The sequence below is a fragment of the Schistocerca gregaria genome, chromosome 3 (assembly GCF_023897955.1).
Source record: "Schistocerca gregaria isolate iqSchGreg1 chromosome 3, iqSchGreg1.2, whole genome shotgun sequence".
NCBI lineage: Eukaryota > Metazoa > Arthropoda > Insecta > Orthoptera > Acrididae > Schistocerca > Schistocerca gregaria.
The window spans coordinates 672,682,477-672,702,675 of NC_064922.1; the positions used below are offsets into that span (position 1 = coordinate 672,682,477).

General features: G+C 41.7%; 1 protein-coding gene and 1 long non-coding RNA gene across 2 annotated transcripts in view; both read right to left on the bottom strand.

Moving 5' to 3' along the window:
* LOC126355550 (uncharacterized) overlaps positions 1-16,066 on the bottom strand; it is a 69,791-nt gene extending 53,725 nt beyond the window's left edge. Inside the window, exon 1 of the mRNA XM_050005908.1 lies at positions 16,034-16,066. The gene's annotated coding sequence lies outside the window, so the exon portion shown is untranslated. The remainder of the gene's footprint in view (positions 1-16,033) is intronic.
* A 1-nt stretch (position 16,067) lies between these two features.
* Positions 16,068-20,199, bottom strand: part of LOC126354539 (uncharacterized) — a 296,213-nt gene continuing 292,081 nt past the window's right edge. The window contains exon 3 of the long non-coding RNA XR_007565349.1: positions 16,068-16,165. This is a non-coding gene — a long non-coding RNA (uncharacterized LOC126354539). The remainder of the gene's footprint in view (positions 16,166-20,199) is intronic.

The window sequence follows — 20,199 nt, forward strand, 5'->3', positions numbered from 1 at the left end:
ATGGTGAATTTGATTCGTGACGTCCAGCTTGTTGTGGATAAAGTGCTGTTTTTTGAGAACTTTGAGTCCTCCTTCTTCCCATCGCATTTGCTTATTGGCTTAATGTTTTACAGACGTGTGATTGTCGTATAGCTTACATTATTAGGACTGGTGACTGTTTTTGAATCGTAATGTTGGCTGTAAGTTCTGTATTTCGTTCCGATACCCACTTGACAATATTACTTGATATTAAGAAATCGATTGTGTTCCTATAAATAAAGGTTCATACTCACCTGGAAGCTGTTTACATACCAAATTTGATGAAATATGTTAATCAGTATTCAATAACGTGCACAAAACTATAAAATGATTAACTCCATTACACTGCAATCGTATGTAATTTTATGCAAAGTGAACATAAAAAAATAATTGCTTGCATTTTCTTAATTATTTTGTGATATTTTAAAGTAATTATCTTGTAATACTATGAAAGTTTATTTACACAAAAATTATATACTTGCTTGTCTGTTCAGTTTTTCTCTGTATTATGCAGGGAGTATCATATTTAATGGCGTAGAGCCATGGTTTTGAAAGTACACAGTCCTAGAAGCAAAAAGATCTAGCAAACATGGGCTCTAAAACGAACATATGAAGAAGAGGCTATGCTCACTTGGTCATCTTCGATGGTATGAAACAAATCTCTTCAGCTGAAAACTCTTTGACTACAATATTTTGGGAGATGGTAGTTTGGACGGAAACAAGAAAAAATTGCCTGGGAAACATGGGCTCTAAAATTCAAACCGTAAGAGCTATGAGCAAGTGCTCGTTGTTCTTAAGGTACGTATTTCAGAGCCCATGTTTACTTGTTTTAGACCATACTAACATTTCTAAAAATATGGAAAGCAAAGGGTTTGATGTAGAAGACGTTTGTGTAACGGTATCGAAGATGAAGTGCCCATACGTGTTTTTGAGCCCGCATTAGTACACGTTTTTACCTCTAGTGTCGTGTACTTTCAGCTGTATGCATAGAAGTTTAGTTGGAAATTTTTTATTTTAATTTTATAGCTTGGGCAGAACTAGGAAAGGAAGCCTAAACTTAAAATGAATGAAGAGTTGGTTATTGCTGACAACTTCGTTACTGTCAACGACAAAGATTCGTCTAATCGGGTTGCACCAAAAATATGCTTGTGTCTAATTTTTAAACAATGTCATGTATCCAAGTTTCCTTTGAGGTTATATTGGACATGATTTCTCCGATACATTCCGTGCTATTCACTTGACATGCATTTCGTTCTACATCACATTCTCTTGTGCATCAGAAATTCTTTCTTATAGCAGAAGAGAGAGTATCTTCCTTGTAGAGTGAAGCTATATGCCGGTCTGTAAGTCAAACTCGGGAGCTTTGCCTTTCGCTGGCAAGTGCTCTACCACGTGAGCTACCCGAACACGACTCACGGCCCGTCCTCACAGGTCTACTTACCCCAGTACTCCATCTGCTACGTTCCAAACTTCACAGAAGTTCCCGTGCCTAATTTGCTGGACTATTAACTCTGGAACAAATACTATAGCGGGGACATGGTTTAGGCACAACCTTGGGCATTGTTCCCATAATGATATTTCCAGTCTGCACTGGAGTGTGAACTGATCCGAAACTTCCTGGTAGATTAAAACTGGTATAGCTCTTTCCCGTAAAAGGCGAAGCTCCCGGATTCGAGTCCCAGGCCGGCACATAGTTTTAATCTGCCATATAGTTTCATATCAAAGAACACTCCATTGATGAGTGAAAATTTCGTTTTGAAGAAAACAGTATTGCACTAAATAATGGAGAAATTTCATTATAGAGTATTCAAATTGTGCGAGTAGGACTCCTGTAATCGTATCTATTGAGCATAAGAGGCAGCGTAGTTCTCTTATGCAGTTTTAAGATGAGCTTGTTTAACAGTAACTTATTTTCTTGGCAGCCATATTGCTCCACAGAAATGTGTGGTCAAAATGATATCCAGTGTATTTACAGAGATAATCAAAAATATTTTGACAAGTGATGACCGCGAGATCAAATGCCGCCAGGTACTGTTGTAGGCACGTGGCGCGGTAAGGAAAGTATATAAGAGGAGCAGAGATGAATGGGAAAACTTTGCAGATACAACACGGACCGCAACTGTGAAACGAGACTAGTACGTGAAACGACATAAAGGAATGATTCTATGGGCCAGCGGCTGGGAGTAACTCCTAGGAAACAGCAAGCTGTTTCGCTGTAACTCTCGTGGGAATCTACGAAAAGTGGTTGAACAACAGTGAAACTAAAACCCGACAGGGCATTGGACATCAACATCTCATCACACAACATGTATGTGGGAGCCTTGTCAGCTCCGTGAACCAGGATGAACAGTGACCTGTGGCAGACCTGGTGACCAGGCCTCCCAACAACACTGTCAGTTACGACTCACGAGTTATAAGATCTATATCTACATCTACATTCATACTCCGCAAGCCACCCAACGGTGTGTGGCGGAGGGCACTTTACATGCCACTGTCATTACCTCCCTTTTCTGTTCCTGTCGCGTATGTTTCGGGGAAGAACGACTGTCTGAAAGCCTCCGTGCGCGCTCAAATCTCTCTAATTTTACATTCGTGATCTCCACGGGAGATATAAGTAGGGGGAACCAGTACATTCGATACCCTATCCAGAAACGCACCCTCTCGAAACCTGGCGAGCAAGCTACACCGCAATGTACAGCGCCTCTATTGCAGAGTCTGCCACTTGAGTTTGCTAAACATCTCCGTAACGTTACCAAATAACCCTGTGACGAAACGCGCCGCTCTTCTTTGGATCTTCTCTATCTCCTCCGTCAACCCGATCAGGTACGGATCCCACACTGATGAGCAATACTCAAGAATAGGTCGAACGAGAGTTTTGTAAGCCACCTCCTTTGTTGATGGACTACATTTTCTAAGGACTCTCGCAATGAATCTCAACCAGGTACCCGCCCTACCAACAATTAATTTTATATGATCATTCCATTTCAAATCGTTCCTCACGCATACTCCCAGATATTTATCAGAAGTAACTGTGTTTGTTCCGCTATCATATAATCATACAATAAAGGATCCTTCTTTCTATGTATTCGCAATACATTACATTTGTCTATGTTAAGGGTCAAGCCAGTCCCTACACCAAGTGTCTATCCGCAGCAGATCTTCCTGCACTTCGCTACAATTTTCTAACGCTGCAACCTCTCTGTATACTACAGCATCATCCGCGAAAAGCCGCATGGAAATTCCGACACTATCTACTAGCTCATTTTTATATATTGTGAAAAGCAATATTCCCATAACACTCCCCTGTGGCACGCCAGAGGTTACTTTAACGTCTGTAGACGTCTCTCCATTGATAACAACATGCTGTGTTCGGTTTTACAAAAAACTCTTCAATCCAGCCACACAGCTGGGCTAATATTCCGTAGGCTCTTACTTCGTTTATCAGGCGACAGTGCAGAACTGTATGTAACGCCTTCCGGAAGTCTAGGAAAATAGCATCTACCTGGGAGCCTGTATCTAATAATTTCTGGGTCTCATGAACAAATAAAGCGAGTTGGCTCTCACACGATCGCTGTTTCCGGAATCCATGTTGATTCCTACAGAGTAGATTCTGGGTTTCCAAAAACGACATGATACTCGAACAAAAAACATGTTCTAAAATTGTACAACAGACCGACGTCAGAGATATAGGTCTATAGTTTTGCGCATCTGCTCGACGACCCTTTTTGAAGACTAGGACTACCTCTGCTCTTTTCCAATCATTTGGAACCTTCCGTTCCTGTAGAGATTTGCGGTACACGGCTGTTAGAAGGGGGGCACGTTCTTTCGCGTACTCTGTGTAGAATCGAATTGGTATTCCGTCAGGTCCAGTGGACTTTCCTCTGTTGAGTGATTTCAGTTGCTTTTCTATTCCTTGGACACTTATTTCGATGTCAGCCATTTTTTTCATTTGTGCGAGGATTTAGAGAAGAAACTGCAGTGCGGTCTTCCTCTGTGAAACAGCTTTGGAAAAAGGTGTTTAGTATTTCAGCTTTACGCGTGTCATCCTCAGTTTCAAAGCCATCATCATCCCAGAGTGTCTGGATATGCTGTTTCGAGCCACTTACTGATTTAACGTAAGACCATAACTTCCTAGGATTTTCTGTCAAGTCGGTACATAGAATTTTACTTTCGAATTCACTGAACGCTTCATGCATAGCCCTCCTTACGCTAACTTCGACATCGTGTAGGTTCTGTTTGTCTGAGAGGTTTTTGGTTGCGTTTAAACTTGGAGTGAAGCTCTCTTTGCTTCCGCAGTAGATTCATAACTTTGTTGTTGAACCACGGTGGGTTTTTCCCGTCCCTCACAGTTTTACTCGGCACGTACCTGTCTAAAACGCATTTTACAATTGCCTTAAATTTTTTCCATAAACACTCAACATTGTCAGTGTCGGAACAGAAATTTTCGTTTTGATCTGTTAGGTAGTCTGAAATCTGCCTTCTATTACTCTTGCTAAACAGATAAACCTTCCTCCCTTTTTTTGTATTCGTATTACCTTCCATATTCAGGGATGCTGCAACGGCCTTATGATCACTGATTCCCTGTTCTGCACTTACAGACTCGAAAAGTTCGAGTCTGTTTGTTATTAGTAGGTCCAAGATGTTATCTCCACGAGTCGGTTCTCTGTTTATTTGCTCGAGGTAATTTTCGGATAGTACACTCAGTATAATGTCACTCGATGCTCTGTCCCTACCATCGGGTCCACCTTACTTTGAAACTGACAGTCTCCCCCCTTTAAACATTTTAAACCAACTTCGATCTGTACTATAGGGAAGAACAGACTCTCCATAGGACTCCTGCAACATTGTATAAGCCTCAGTTGAAAATTTGTTCAGACGAAAGAGAAGTGCAAAGCCGCACATTGTTCCTCCTGTGGAACCTCCATTGCAGTGGTGGCCATACTGAACATGTCTGACTTTGCCTGCCTCTCATAGGCGGGAACCAGGAGACCCAACAATGAAACTACCACGGCGTGTTTTTTGCGCATTAAGCTAACAGAATAATATTAAATTTTAGCGCGAGAAATTATGAGCATAAAAATTATGATCATTGTTTATTGAATAGCCCTCGTATATAACTGATTTACGTCCAAAAATTTGAAATGGTGTTCTGATACCAAGGAATTATGATGAACATCACGTCACTGCAAAACATAATATTCAAATCCGAAAAATTAATACCTTATTATGTACGTTCTGAATACCGTGTCAGGAAACACAGGATCTAGGTGCTAATAAGGACGTTTTAGCAACTGGATTCTTGCAAAAGAAGGAAAAAACAACCAGCCACTATTAATAACACTACATATTTCCACAAACAGCTCCGTTATGAGTATGAACCGACTTGTTCATCTTCAGACGGCTGTTAACGGTTATATTGCATTTGTTTTTGTTAGAGTAGTTGATAGCTACTTTTTCAGCAATCAATGTAAACAACAACCAATTAATACAAACGTGAACGGTCGTATGACGATGAACTTGTCGGCTCGAGATCGTCAACAGCGCTACATGTCTAAATAAACAGCGTTATTAATAGCGTTTTCTTCTTTGGAAGAAATCAGTTTGTATTTTGTACACAACCACGGTCTCAAAAAATGTTTCCTACATAACAACAGGAGAAAAGTGTTGTTTCCAAATGCCATTAACACAGAGACACTACGTTTTATCTGTGATAATACAAGTGCAAAAATGCAGTCAATGGACAACATCTGTCGTATCTTTGAAATTTTCGAACAACAGACGGAAGCACAGCTTTAGACAACGACAACGCAGCATCTACTAACGCATGATAAAAACGCTTTCTTCATGGTTTGGCTCCTGAATGACGTCTGTGGACATGCAACGTAACACCGAGAATACAACATGACTGAAATGTTGTTTCTTGACAAACAAATGTTCCTAAGAATGTTTCTGACTACCACTCTTCGTTTCTAAATACAAAGACCCATGTGCAACTATAACCAGTTGCTTTCTGAATTGCTTGCTTTATTGTAAATATCCATCTTTATCCTAATCGCACACGTTTCCTTTAAAAAATTTTTTTAACTTCAGTGCTTAGTAACCATACAACTTAGACAAGTAACTGATAACTGCGAAGGGCAGAGTACCGTAGCAAACCGCTGACTTACACGTGTCTCTTTAACGGTAGAATGCGGCTCTGGGAATGTTATTGAAGAGGATCGGTTGCAAAAGCTAGGCTGTTTCGGATTTGGAGAGTATCTTTTTATCTTCCCTTAAATTATTATTTCATTAAAACTAACATGCGCGCTTGTAGGATATCCAGGAGAATGTATTTGATCGTGTGGCTAATAATTCCATAATGACCATTCTTTTGGGTAACGAATTGTTGTGCTTTGCGTTACACTGGTCATACTTGAAGTTAAATGCATTTAGATGTCACATTTTAACAGAGTTCATTATAAAATTTAGAATAACCAGCTTCTTTTGTAAGCAATATCTACGCTGGATATTTGTAATCTTGTCTGCAGTTGCAGTAAGCAAATTTTTGCAGGTGCAAATATCGTCTGACCATCTAAATAATCGATACATATTCTACGAATGTATGTATGCGTTTAAATTCCACAACTCCTCCTAAACCACTGCCCCGATTTCAACTAAACTTGGTACTCACATCCTTTACCTACAGACAACAATGCTATAAGCGTAGAAACCAAATACCTATAATGTTTCAGGAGATATGAAATAATAAACACTAAGATAAGTGAAAAGCTGCCGCATTGTGATTGACATCTAAGGTCATTAGCTCTTTCCTATTCCTTCAATTCATAACACAGTTGGCACACAGTATCTACAAATGCCTTTGAATGTACCTACAAAAGTATATCGTTTTGTGACACATATATCAGGAGATAAGATGTAATAAGCACTGAACTGCGCTTAAAACTGCTGTAACGTGCGTGACGTTTAAATTTATAAATCCCTTGTTACTGACACTATTCGCAACGTATTTCAGAGACAGTAACCATAAGTACCGCTGAGTGTACCTACACAAATATACCATTATACTCTACATAATTCAAGAGATATGACATCATGAACACTGATATGTGTGAAAAAATGCCGCACCGTGCATAACTTTTTAATACATTTATTGTTTACCTCTTAATTCGGATACATTCTGTGTATTAATCTGTATGACTGTTTCACAGTTTCTAAAGTGTTTCCGCGAAGACATAGAGAAGAATTCTTTTTGCTATTACACTACAAAAAGATTTTGCTTTTTGCTTTCTTTTCCAATTAAAAATTGGTAAAATGAATTCCAAGGCAATTCCGGGTTTGTCGGCTACAATTACCATGAATTTAGCAAGCAGAAATATCATCTCTTTACTCTGGTTTTCGAATTTTAGTTACCTCATATGATGATCCGGTAGTACATAAGATTCTAGGACGAATACCAGCGATTCACTGGTCAGAACAGAACATTCAAACTTTTCAAGTTTAAAAATAAATGGAACGTCTTGTGAAGAAAAATTGCTCTCAAAGGTTGGTGAAGTCTCTAATATGTAAAGTAATTAATGATGACGAGGCACTACGCTGATAAAAGATATTAATACAGTGCACATGACGTCACGACTGATAGCAGAGGGAAGAAAGACGCTCATGATGGATATAAGAGTTACATTTTACGTTCTGTCGGTGATGAATTTATTAGTGACCAGTGGTGAAAGAAAGTTATTTGTCTGTCACGAGAAATCCACATTTAGTTCTTTCTTCGTAAGCGCTTAAGTATTCCGGCACCGGTTTGGGAAGCGTTGCTGAAGTGTTGGAACATGGCCAGGGTAGTTAATGGCAGGGTGGCCTTTGCCGCACGAAGTGAAACGGGGAGAACCTGAATGAAGAAAGATGTGGGAGATTCGCCACGGGGAGTGCTTTCGCTAGCCTCCCTTGGAATTCGTTTCTCTTGCAAGGACTTGATGAGAAATTCTCCCCTGCAGAATCCAACCCTCACAAGAAAAAGAAATGGAAGTTGCTACGACGAAAAAGAGAGGAATGTGAAACGAAAGGCTAGCGGGAAGTACGATGGGAAGATTTCTAGAGGAAGTACGTAATTCAGTCCAGTGTCCTGAGTGATATATTATCTGACATTAATTAACTTCGACATACGGGTTTCCTTTTTTACCTCCAAGCAGGCTAGAATTTTCCATTGTAGGAAAAGAAATTATTAGATCCTAGTTTATAATCAGCATTACAGAAATGGTAAAAAAATTCTGCGGTTTGACATCCTCATCATTTGTTTACATTGATTACTCAGGTATCATTACCCCTTTCATTTCTCATTATGAAGACACCATCTTCATTATTTATTATTCTGTATTCATCAGACGTCATATAACGTAGACTTTCCGAAATGGTTAAATGATACTGCATTACTGTTAAGAGAAGAATTTTAGCTAGAAGTAGTCCAAGAGCACGTCACACAATTTGAAATAGAAACAAAGCTTCTGTCTCGAGCGTTGTACGATTTGAAACGCACACATAACACACAGATAAAATTTACGCCCATGGAATATGACTAGAGCTACGAATAGTGGAAAATACGTCTCTACCGACAAGTGCTGAGAATTTCAGATGTGCCATGTATGCTAGCAACATTGTGTGTTACGTATGTTTCTCAAATTACGCGAAAAATACATTAAACTGTGTGTCGTAAATGTCCTGTGCTGTATTTTTTAAATTACAGCGAATAGTATGTTTGTGCCGTGCTACCTGCCTGAACAGACTGCTCCCATGCAGGTAACTAATGGAAAGCAGTGAATTTCAGTAAGTCCTTGTGCCCTGAGTTATGCACGAAGCTTTAATTTTTCCCGCAACAAACAATGTTTACTCGCTTATGTGCTACATATTTTAATGTAGAAACTACTTTGCATTCTGTGTTACTTAATTCGATCTTGTGGCTGGTATTTCTGTTACTGTGTGACAATTAAAGTAAGTGAATGTGATGAAAGTACGCAGATACTTCATGAGAGACATAGGAGCAATAGGGCCCGAGAATATGATGATTCTGCAAATGATCCATTACACAAGAACCGTTAGATAATGGGCGTACGTATTAAGGATAGATGATTTCATAATTACCAGAGGTGAAGGAAAATGAGTGAACGGGGGTCCCAGACATCGCGAAAAAGCATGAAACAATTCGGTGTACTAAATGCACATACTAGTATTGTATAAAGAGATATCTTATTTCTGGACTAATGTTCGACAATATTTTGCTCAGTTGAGTGGAACACTCTCCCAGTGTTTAACAGTCCCCAAAAAATTATTAATTCTAAAAGCACCATTCTAAAACGTCGTTCAGAAAAGAAAAATGGCCCGATATAATAAACTACTGGCCATTAAAATTGCTACACCACGAATATGAAGTGCTGCAGACGCTAAATTTCACCGACAGGAAGGAGATGCTGTGATATGCAAATAATAAAATTTTCCGAGCATTCACACAAGGTTGGCACCAGTGGCGACACCTACAACGTGCTGACATGAGGAAATTTCCAACCGACTTCTCATACGGAAACAGAAGTTTACCGGCGTTGCTGGTGAAACTTTGTTGTGATGCCTCGTGTAGGGAGGACAAATGCGTACCGTCACGTTTCTGACTTTCATAAAGGTCGGATTGTAGCAAGTCCCGATTGCGGTTTATCGTACCGCGACATTGCTGCTCGCGTCGGTCGAGATCCAATGACTGTTAGCACAATATGAAATCAGTGGGTTCAGGAGGGTAATACGGAACGCCGTGCTGGATCCCAACGGCTTCGTATCACTAGCAGTCGAGATGACAGGCATATTATACGCATGGCTGTAACGAATCGTGCAACCATGTCTCGATCCCTGAGTCAACAGATGGGGACGTTAGCAAGAGAACAACCATCTGCACCAACAGTTCGACTACGTTTGCAGCAGCATGTAAATTCAGCTCGGAGACCTTGGCTGCGGCTACCTTTGACGCTGCATCACAGACAGGAGCGCCTGCGATGGTGTACTCAACGACGAACCTGAGTGCAAGAACAGTAAAACGTCATTTTTTCGGATGAATCCAGGTTCTGTTTACAGCATCATGATGTTCGCATCCGTATTTGACGACATCGCGGTGAACGTACATTGGAAGCGCCTATTCGTCATCACCATACTGACGTATCACCCGGCGTGATGGTATGGGGTGGCATTGGTTACACGTCTCCGTCATCTCTTGTTCGCATTGACGGCACTTTGAACAGTGGGCGTTACATTTCAAATGTGTTACGACCCGTGGCTCTACCCTTTATTCAATCCCTGTGAAACCCTACATTTCACCTACATAATGCACGACAGCATGTTGCAGGTCCTGTATGGGCCTTCTGGATACAGAAAATGTTCGACTGCTGCCATGGCCAGCACATTCTCCAGATCTCTCACCAATTGAAAACGCCTGGTCAATGGTGGCCGAGCAACTGGCTCGTCACAATACGCCAGTCACTATTCTTGATCAACTGTGGTATCGTGTTGAAGCTGCATGGGCATCTGTACCTGTACGAGTGACCTTGGCTCTGTTTGACTCAATGGCCAGGCGTATCAAGGCCGTTATTACGGCCAGAGGTGGTTGTTCTCGGTACTGTTTTATCGGGATCCATGCACCCAAATTGCGTGAAAATGTAATCACATGTCAGTTCTACTAAATATATTCGTCCAATGAATACCCGTTTATCATGTGCATTTTGTCTTGGTGTAGCAACTTTAATGGCCAGTAGTGTATATACACTTCTAAAGAATGTTCCATCGTCCGATTAAAGTCCACTGCATTTGTTACGCTGACGAGGATGTTCTTCCTCAATATTTAGAACGTCATGGTGATTTGGCTGCTAAGTCTATAGTGTTTTATCTTCTGTCTGTCTCCTTATGTGAAGAACGTTAACTATAACAATCAACTGAATTACGTACTTATTATAAATGAATTTTACTTTTTTGAGGCTACTGGTCTGCCTATGGGAGTTTACTAGCAACTATTTCGCACAGTGGAATGAGAAAAAGGAAACATCTGAAAACTTTTTAAATTAAAATAGTGATTTCAAGTGAATGTAAATTATTAAGAAAACGTAACTGTGTCTGTAACGATGCTCATCAAACTAGTGTCTTACCAGTCCTTGTCACCCCATACACTGATAAGCCACAACATTATGACCACTGCTCACAGCGATACTGAATGCCACCTCATGGTGGCGTGGGTACGTGACGCGGTAAGGAAAGTGGGGCGAAGTGCAGTCTGCCACAGGAGTGGCCGAGCGGCTCTAGACGCTACAGTTAGGAATCACTCGACCGCTACGGTCGCAGGTTCGAATCTGGCCTCGGGCATGGGTGTGTGTGATGTCCTTAGTTTAGTTAGGTTTAAGTAGTTCTAAGTTCTAGGGGACTGATGACCTCAGAAGTTAAGTCCCAGAGTGCTCAGAGCCATTTGAACCATTTTTATAAATGCAGTTTAGTATGGCGTGGGGCCTGGGTAAGGCCTTGGAAACAGCAAATCTGCTTAGCTGCTACAGTGCTAGTATAGTGATCACCTATAAAAAATGGTTGAAGGGCGGCGGAATGACGACTAAGCGAGAGGATGTCGGACGTGCCTTCTTCATTAGAGAACGAGATTGGAGGTTAGCCCGCTCTATAAATCATAGATCTGACGACAGAGTTCAGTACTGGTGCAGGCGAAAATGTTTCGTAGCAATTCGTGCAGCGCACTTTGCTGAACGCGACACTCCTCAGCAGACGACTTTTGCGTGTTCCCGTGTTGTCGTCGAAATAGCAGTGACCATTATGATGGCAGTGGACTTGGGATCCCACGTATTAGACTGTGGCTCAAAGAAAACGTGCTACCTGGTAGAGTGAGTCACGTGTCTTGCTTCATCAGGTCGACGGTCGGGTCCAGATGCACTGTCATCCAGGCGAATGGTTGATGGGAACACGCACCGGAACCACGGACACAGGCTGCTACGGGCAGTATTATGCTAAGGTGGGCATTCACCTGGGATTTATAGTGGTCATCGAAGTATGACAACTGTGAACAATTAAAGCATCATTGTGGATCACCTGTATCCCATTACGCGTGATGTCTTCCACAAAGGGAATGGCGTCCTGTAGCAAGGTAACTGTCCTTCCAACAATGTCAGACTCGTACTCCTGCGGTTTCAAGAACATGGTGGTGAATCCACGTTGATGTCTTGATCACCTGATACTTCAATTCTTAACCCGATGGAATGAAAGTAATTGTAGTGGACGCCACAAACCACTGGTGCGTTATAAAAAGGAAATGCTTCACCTAAGTGTAGTGATTTATTGCCACATGCCTTCGGAAACATACCAGGGACTTGTTGGATGTATGCCACATATAATCGCTGCTGCATAGCTTTCCAACGGTTGACTAACACGCCACGAAGCCAGTGGTCACAACCTTTTCTCTCATCAGTGTATCCTAGTTGTTATTTGAAGAGCCAGACTTCAAGCAATACGTGTTACCTGATAAACTACTAGTTCCTCCTGGCCTACTGATCACCATTTTTTTTCTTAGTTTCTAGCACACCCATTGGCCTCTACGAGTAACGGTGATTTGGTTTTCCTAAGTCACTCAAGGATAAACTGGGATTATTCATCCGGAAAATCTCTGCTGATCTCCTTTTTATCCCCTACCAACCCTCCTCCAACCCACAGGGTTGGACAAAAAAGGGGAACACGTCGAGAACACATTACCTTGTCTAATAAGTTGTATGAAACCCGTTGGTGCTGCAACCTGTTTCCAGTAGCCTCGGAGTGTGTGAATACAGGCCCTGTAAATTTTTCAATGGCATTTTTTACTATTCGCCTTGCAAAAGAGTGGCAAGTTCAGATAACGATTATGGAGCTGGGTAAGGGTGACTAAGCCTTCTCTTGAAAGTAGACAACAAAGGCTCAATTATATTAAGCTCGGTGGTGACCAGGAGACATGCTCACAAAACCAGACCTCGGCGACTTGAACTGTGTGAACAGGGAACCTGCCGTTTTTGAAGGGGCATCACAATTGAAGAACAAACATTATACCATGGGATAGACCTGATCACTCACCTATAGAACCATTGGTGGTAATGCGATCTTGCAGAGTAGCCCTCTGGCCCACTAATATCACAAAATGGTTGGCGAAATCATAACCCAGTTGGTGGTCGTAACCTTGGCCAGAAGTTGTAAACAATGAAAAACAAGACGCATAGGACCAAATAACTTTTTCCCATGCTCCATAGCACAAGTTTTGTGACTGGGCCACCATGTTTTCTTGTTAAGGGCTTTTTCATCCTTGGTGAGTAGTTTTGAAGTTCCAGCTCACCCCGGAGTCGCCTCCTCGTGGAGCTCCCTTCATAATTTTTTCGTGCTAGCGATGTCTGCGACAGTAATATTCTGTTCTGCTGTGACGTTTGCAGTTGTCGTCATCTTCGTTTTTCGTCTGATGTCTCTTAATGGTCGTCTTTCACGATAACTTAACACACACACGTTCTGACTTGGCAGATTAAGGTTTTCCACTTTCCTGTTTATGATATAAATCTTCGATACGGTGATTCTCCAAACACCATAAACATTATTTACCTTGGTTACGGTTCAAACAATGGTTCAAATGGCTCTGAGCACTATGGGACTTAACATCTGTGGTCATCAGTCCCCTAGAACAGAGAACTACTTAAACCTAACTAAGCAAAGGACATCACACACATCCATGCCCGAGGCAGGATTCGAACCTGCGACAGTAGCGGTTACGCGGTTCCAGAATGAAGCGCCTAGAACCGCACGGCCACACCTGCCGGCTTGGTTACGGAAGTACACATCGTACACCTACAATTTGCCCACGCTCGAATTCACTTCGCTGCGACATAATGCACTCACAAATACATAGAATACTATTCTAATCACGATTGGCACAAGTAATGTCTTGAGGACTTTCTACAGAAGCCATTCGTTATCAGCCTTCCGAAATACCTCCACAAAAGAAGACGAAGTAAATATTCCAGAATTCGAATCGAAAACAGCTGCCAACATGAGTAACGTAGAAGTAAATATCCTCGGCGTAGTGACGCAACTCAAATCACTTAATAAAAGCACGTCTTCTGGTCCAAACTGTATACCAATTAGGTTCCTTTCGGAGTATGCTGATGCATTAGGTCCATACTTAACAACCATATGAAACCGTTCTCTCGACGAAAGATCCGTACCCAAAGAGTGGAAAGCTCCACAGGTAACACCAATATTCAAGAAAGGTTGTAGGAGTAATCCACTACATTACAGGCCCATATCCTTATCGTCAATATGCAGCACGATTTTAGAACATATATTGTGTTCGAACATTACGAATTACCTCAAAGGAACCGGTCTGTTGACAAACATTCAACATGCGTTTAGAAAACATCGGTCTTGTGAAACAAAACTAGCTCATTATTCACATGAAGTACTGAGTGCTATGGTCAAGTGATTTCAGATCGATTGGATTTCCCGAAAGCTTTTGACACTCTACCACACAGGCGGCTCGTAGTAAAAGTGCGTTCTTATGGAATATTGTCTCAGGTATGTGACTGAATTTGCGATTTCCTGTCAGAAAGGTCACAGTTCGTAGTAATTGACAGAAAGCCATCGAGTAAAACAGAAGTGATTTCAGGCTTTCGCCAAGGTAGTGTTATAGGCCCTTTACAGTTCCTTATCTATATAAATAATTTGGGAGACAATCTGAGCAGCCATCTTCTGCTGTTAGCAGATGACGCTGTCGACTGTCGACTAATAAAGTCATCAGATGATCAAAACAAACTGCAAAACGATTTAGAAAAAATATCTAAATGGTACGAAAAGTGGCAGTTGACCCTAAATAAGGAAAAGTGTGAGGTCATCCACATGAGTGCTGAAAGGAACTCGTTAAACGTCAGTCTAATCTAAAAGCGGTAAATTCAACTAAATACCTAGGTATTACAATTACGAACAACTTAAATTGGAAAGAACACATAGAAAATGTTGTGGGGAAGGCTAACCAGAGGCTGCATTTTATTGCCAGGACTCTTAGAAAATGTAACAGACCTACTAATGAGACTGCCTATACTACTACGCTTGTCCGTCCTCTTTTAGAATACTGCTGCGTGGTGTGGGATCCTTACCAGGTAGGAGTGACACAGTACGTCGAAAAAGTTCAAAGATAGGCAGCACATTGTGTATTATCGCGAAATATGGGAGAGAGTGTCACAGAAACGATACACGATTTGGGCTGGAAATTGTTAAATGAAAGGAGTGTTTCGTTACTATGGAATCTTCTTACGAAATTCCACTAACCAGCTTTCTTCTCCGAATGCGAAAATGTTTTGTCGACACCGAACTACAAAGGGCCGAACGATCACCACGATAAAATAAGGGAAATCAGAGCTCGTACGAAAAGATATAGGTGTTAATTCTTTCCGCGTGCTATACGAGATTGGAATAATAGAGAATTGTGAAGTGGTTCGATGAACCCTCTTACATGCACTTAAATGTGATTTGCAGGGTATCCATGTCTGCTCCCGGTAGCTGAGAGGTCAGCGTGACAGAGCGTCAATCCTAAGGGCCCGGGTTGGATTCCCGGATGGGTCGGAGATTTTCTCCGATCAGGGAGTAGGTGTTGTGTTGTCCTAATCATCATCATTTCATCACGATCGACACGCAAGTCGCCGAAGTGGCATCATGTCGAAGGACTTACACGCGCCGAACGGTCTACCCGACGGGAGGCCCTAGCCACACACCATTATTATTATTAGAGTATCCATGTAGATGTAAATGTAAATACTCCAAGGCAGCCGGCAAACTTGGATAGCATCTGCATGTACACGCAAGCATGCGTTTCTCACCGACTTCCCGTATTTTTGTCAAACCCCTGTACCTTCCTTTTGTTCAGCGCTTATCCAATACACTGGTCGCCATCTACTGTCTGAAACTAATCACACACCAGTGACTGTCACCTTACCTGCAAAACGCGCAGTCTGAGAACGAGGGCGAACGGGTAGGTGGCTTCCAGAAGTCCCGGGTCGTCAGGCGTGGTGCACCCGCTGCTCGCCAGGGGCACAGCGCTTGACTCCTTGCGCCGGTCCAGCACCGCCTGTAAATGTGAATGAACCAACATTACATCCCGGTTTAATTTACCTTTTGACAAGAAACGTTTCTTTGTACGTAGAATCGTTATCAGCAGCTTTTGTAACATTATCTTCTCCTCCCATTATGATGAAGATACATTTTATCCTTTCACTTCCTGTCCCTCGCCCCCCCCCCCTCCTCCTCATGTCACATCCTGAATAATAAATAATTTACAGACAGTTACTTTGTCGGATAATAAATACACTATAAAATATGAAGAAGTTTCGGAAATGACCGTTGATTCCATAAGGTGGTTAAGAATTCATGCAGATACCTTTGTTATAGATTTTATTACTGTTCGAACATTATAGAGCATTAAAATATCCGACTAGCATTGAAATTATCGGTGAACTTTTTTTTTTACTGTGCCGAGGATGAGCTACTCTCATTTCTTGTTTCTCAAAAGTCATGGCAGGAACTGGGCCGACAGGAACAGAATTTGGGAACTCCCTCGTTTCATGAATGAACGATAAAACTACCCTTGAAATGACGTAATAAAGTTACTTGTAAAAAAAGCGTTTTAATCTACATACATTTTCAGTGCCACTATTCCCAACCTGCTACAAAGTACCCTCAGAGCAGCACATGGCGATGACGTCTATGAAGGTACGCTTGACGTGTACAGTAGAGGAATGGATATGGACACAATCTATCGGGAGTAACGGTAGTCTATGTCAGAGAAAAAAGGGACTTAATGCGTTAGTATCCATCCTGTGCCAGGATTTATAGTCAGTTCGTTACGACGACAGAAAACAACGACAAAATTGCTTTAGGACGTGTGAATTGGACTTTTCATTTAGAATGATTGTTAGCTCTGAATGAAACTATATTTCTCGCTGTGGGCAATGTATACACCCTATACTACTTAAATATTTACTTGACTGTCTGACGAAATTATACAGTTTCTATTTCTTACTCGTTATGACTTGGAAAGAAAGAAATTAAGGAAAAATAAGTTTATTGTTTCGCCGCTATCGTTGTTGTAGAGGGGTAGTAGTGACAGACACGTCTGGGTAGGGAATAGGGCGTAGCCTATTCGAGCGAAATAGTTCTGAACACCATTTTTTTGGAAACCAGGGGACATGCAATTCAGGAAGTTATGGCGTGAAATGTTTAGTAAGGCTCGACAGAATACCTATCTCTCTGAATCATCGCCATTATTACTAACCTAGAAACTAACTTGCTTATGGTAACGAACAAAATTCAATGGTTATACCACAAGGCAAACATTAAGTATAAATATATTTTTTCTGCATAATAGGCAAAAAATTGCACTAGTGCTATTTGTCTTCCTGATAGGTACCTTTAAATGAGAAAGCCTTAGGAGTTAAGCCTTAGGAGTTCACTGCATAAATACGAAAACTAAGTATTTTACAGTCACTTAAAAATGACGGAAGCTGTTGCAAATGGAATGTGTGAAGTCGTGAATTACAGAAACTGACAGCTGGTAGCAATAAAATATTTATTTAATATTAACAGAAAAATTGTGATTCTCATGTAAGGGGTGGTGTGTTAAACCACGACATAGTGTTCAGATATTAATTTCGAAGAATCTGTTCTTCCTATCGGCCTGCTGTGACCCTCTTGTGCCAATCTTTTCATTTCAAAGTAGCACCTACAACTGACGCCATTAATTATTTGTTCTGCATACTACAATCCCTGTGTTCCCCGACAGTCTTAGGCCTCCAAAGTTTCCTCAAGTACCTTGGAGGTTATTCCCAACCGGCCGGTGTGGTCGAGCGATTCTAGGCACATCACTCTGGAACCGCTTGACCGCTGCAGTCGCAGGTTCGAATTCTGCCTCGGGCAAGGATGTGTGTGATGTCCTTAGGTTCGTTAGGTTTACGTAGTTCTATGTTCTAGAGGACTGATGATCTCAGATGTTAAGTACCACAGAGCTCAGTGCCATTTCAACCACTTGAGATTATTCCCTAATGTCAAAACAAATGTCTTGTCCTGACACTTCTTTTTCTACTTTGTATTTTTGACACACTGTTCTCAAGAATTCCAGAGCGGGATGGATAAAGTAGTTTGGCATATTAACAACTGTGTCGACTTGGGCAGAAATCTTGAAGTCATAGGACGGAAGGTCAGCGTGAGTATAGCGACAAACGGGGTTGGAAATTGGAAATTTTTGGTAAGGTCTTATGGGACCAGACTGCTGAAATCATCGGCCCCTAAGCTTGCACACTACTTAATGTAACTGAAGCTAACTTACACTAAGGACAACACACACACCCATGCCCGAGGGAGGACTCGAACCTCCGACGGAGGGAGCCGCCCGGACCGTGACATGACCTCTGTGACCGCGCGGCTACCCCACGCAGCTAAACGGAGTTGGAACATCAACATTTAGCAGTGGAAGAAACGGGAAAAATACAGTTACTGTGCGCTACGTGGTGATCAAGACATCGTTTGGATTACTTCACAAGAGGAAGAATAGTCGGGAAACTGGAAGAAGGAAGAAGCGTGACGAGTGTAACAGCACTGTTACAGGCGTAAGGGGAATGTTTCGAACCACAGGCATTATTGCCCGAATTAGTGGATGTTGTCGACCACAATCAGGTGGAAAGAAGAGTGGCAAGATTCGTGACTGGGACATTTAGCCATCGCGAGAGCGTTATAAATCTCATAGAAAGTTTGAAGTGGGACACTCTTGCAAACAGACGGCGCTCTAAACAGAAGGGGCTACTCACTAAATTCCGAAATCCGATCTTCACGGAGGCTGTAGAGCATATATTAATACCACCAACTCTCATACCGCACAATGATCACCATTCGAAGATAGGGGAAATGAGAGCTCGTACTGAGTCATTTTTCCCTCGCGCGATCAGCGAGTGGAACAAAAGGGGGATAAATATGACTTTGGCGCGAATTGGGCCCTCCGCTACACACCGTTAGGTGGCTAGAGGAGTACATATGTAGATGTATATGTAGATAATGTAGTTTTTCATTTTGACGAAATTAATTATTTGTCTTTTGAAGTGAAACCAGTTTGTAGCGTTTCCGTCAGTAGAACCATGCACTTGTTCTATCATCTGGAAACGTTCTGTAGAGTATATTTGACTGAATCTTCTGAGTGAAACCAGTTTTATGAATTTTCGCTGGGGGAACTAAAACAATGGTATCTGACTGATGTATGCATAACTGCTGAGAGTAATCCTACATGAAGCTACGTGACGGGACATTGTAAATGTTCAGTTAGTCGTGTACTGAAAAGACTAATTCTTAAAAATTCCTGACAGATTAAAACTGTGTGCCCGACCGAGACTCGAACACGGGACCTTTGCCTTTCGCGGGCAGAAGTAAAGCCGTGAGGACAGGGCGTGAGTCGTGCTTCGGTAGCTCAGATGGTAGAGCACTTTCCCGAGAAAGGCAAAGGTCCCGAATTCGAATCTCGGTCGGGCACACTGTTTTAATCTCTCAGGACTTTCATATCAGCGCACACTCCGCTGCAGAGTGAAAATCTCATTCTAGACTATTTCTTCATTTCATCATTTATAGCTGATTAATATATTGCAGTGTATTGAGTTGTATCTAACTAATCCGAGGTATTTTTGGGGGTACAATGTTGATTGTTAAAATTATCTAAGGGATACGTGAAGAAAGAAGGAACTTCGCTAGATTTTAATGACAGCTACCGTTCTGTTTTACCGAAACGTGTGAAGATGTCCAAAATCAAAAATCGCCTGAATGTAGCCACTAATCACTTTTACTTTAATATTTTGTACGGGGAAATACGTCTCCAGTCACATGCTTAGAGATCACACTCATGTATGTAAAAATGTTTACACACTACAGCCTGTGAGAACTAGCAGGCACAGTATTACACGAGGATGAAGAAATGCTATTCCCATTTACAGGCACGTACTTAAATCTTACAGTGAAGCCTATATGTAGTAAACATTTTAAACCGGCTATAGCAATTGTCGCCAACTGTCTGGAGAACCAGAAGCGGCAATTGTAGTCTCCTGACTCCCAGCGCATTGAGTTATGAGC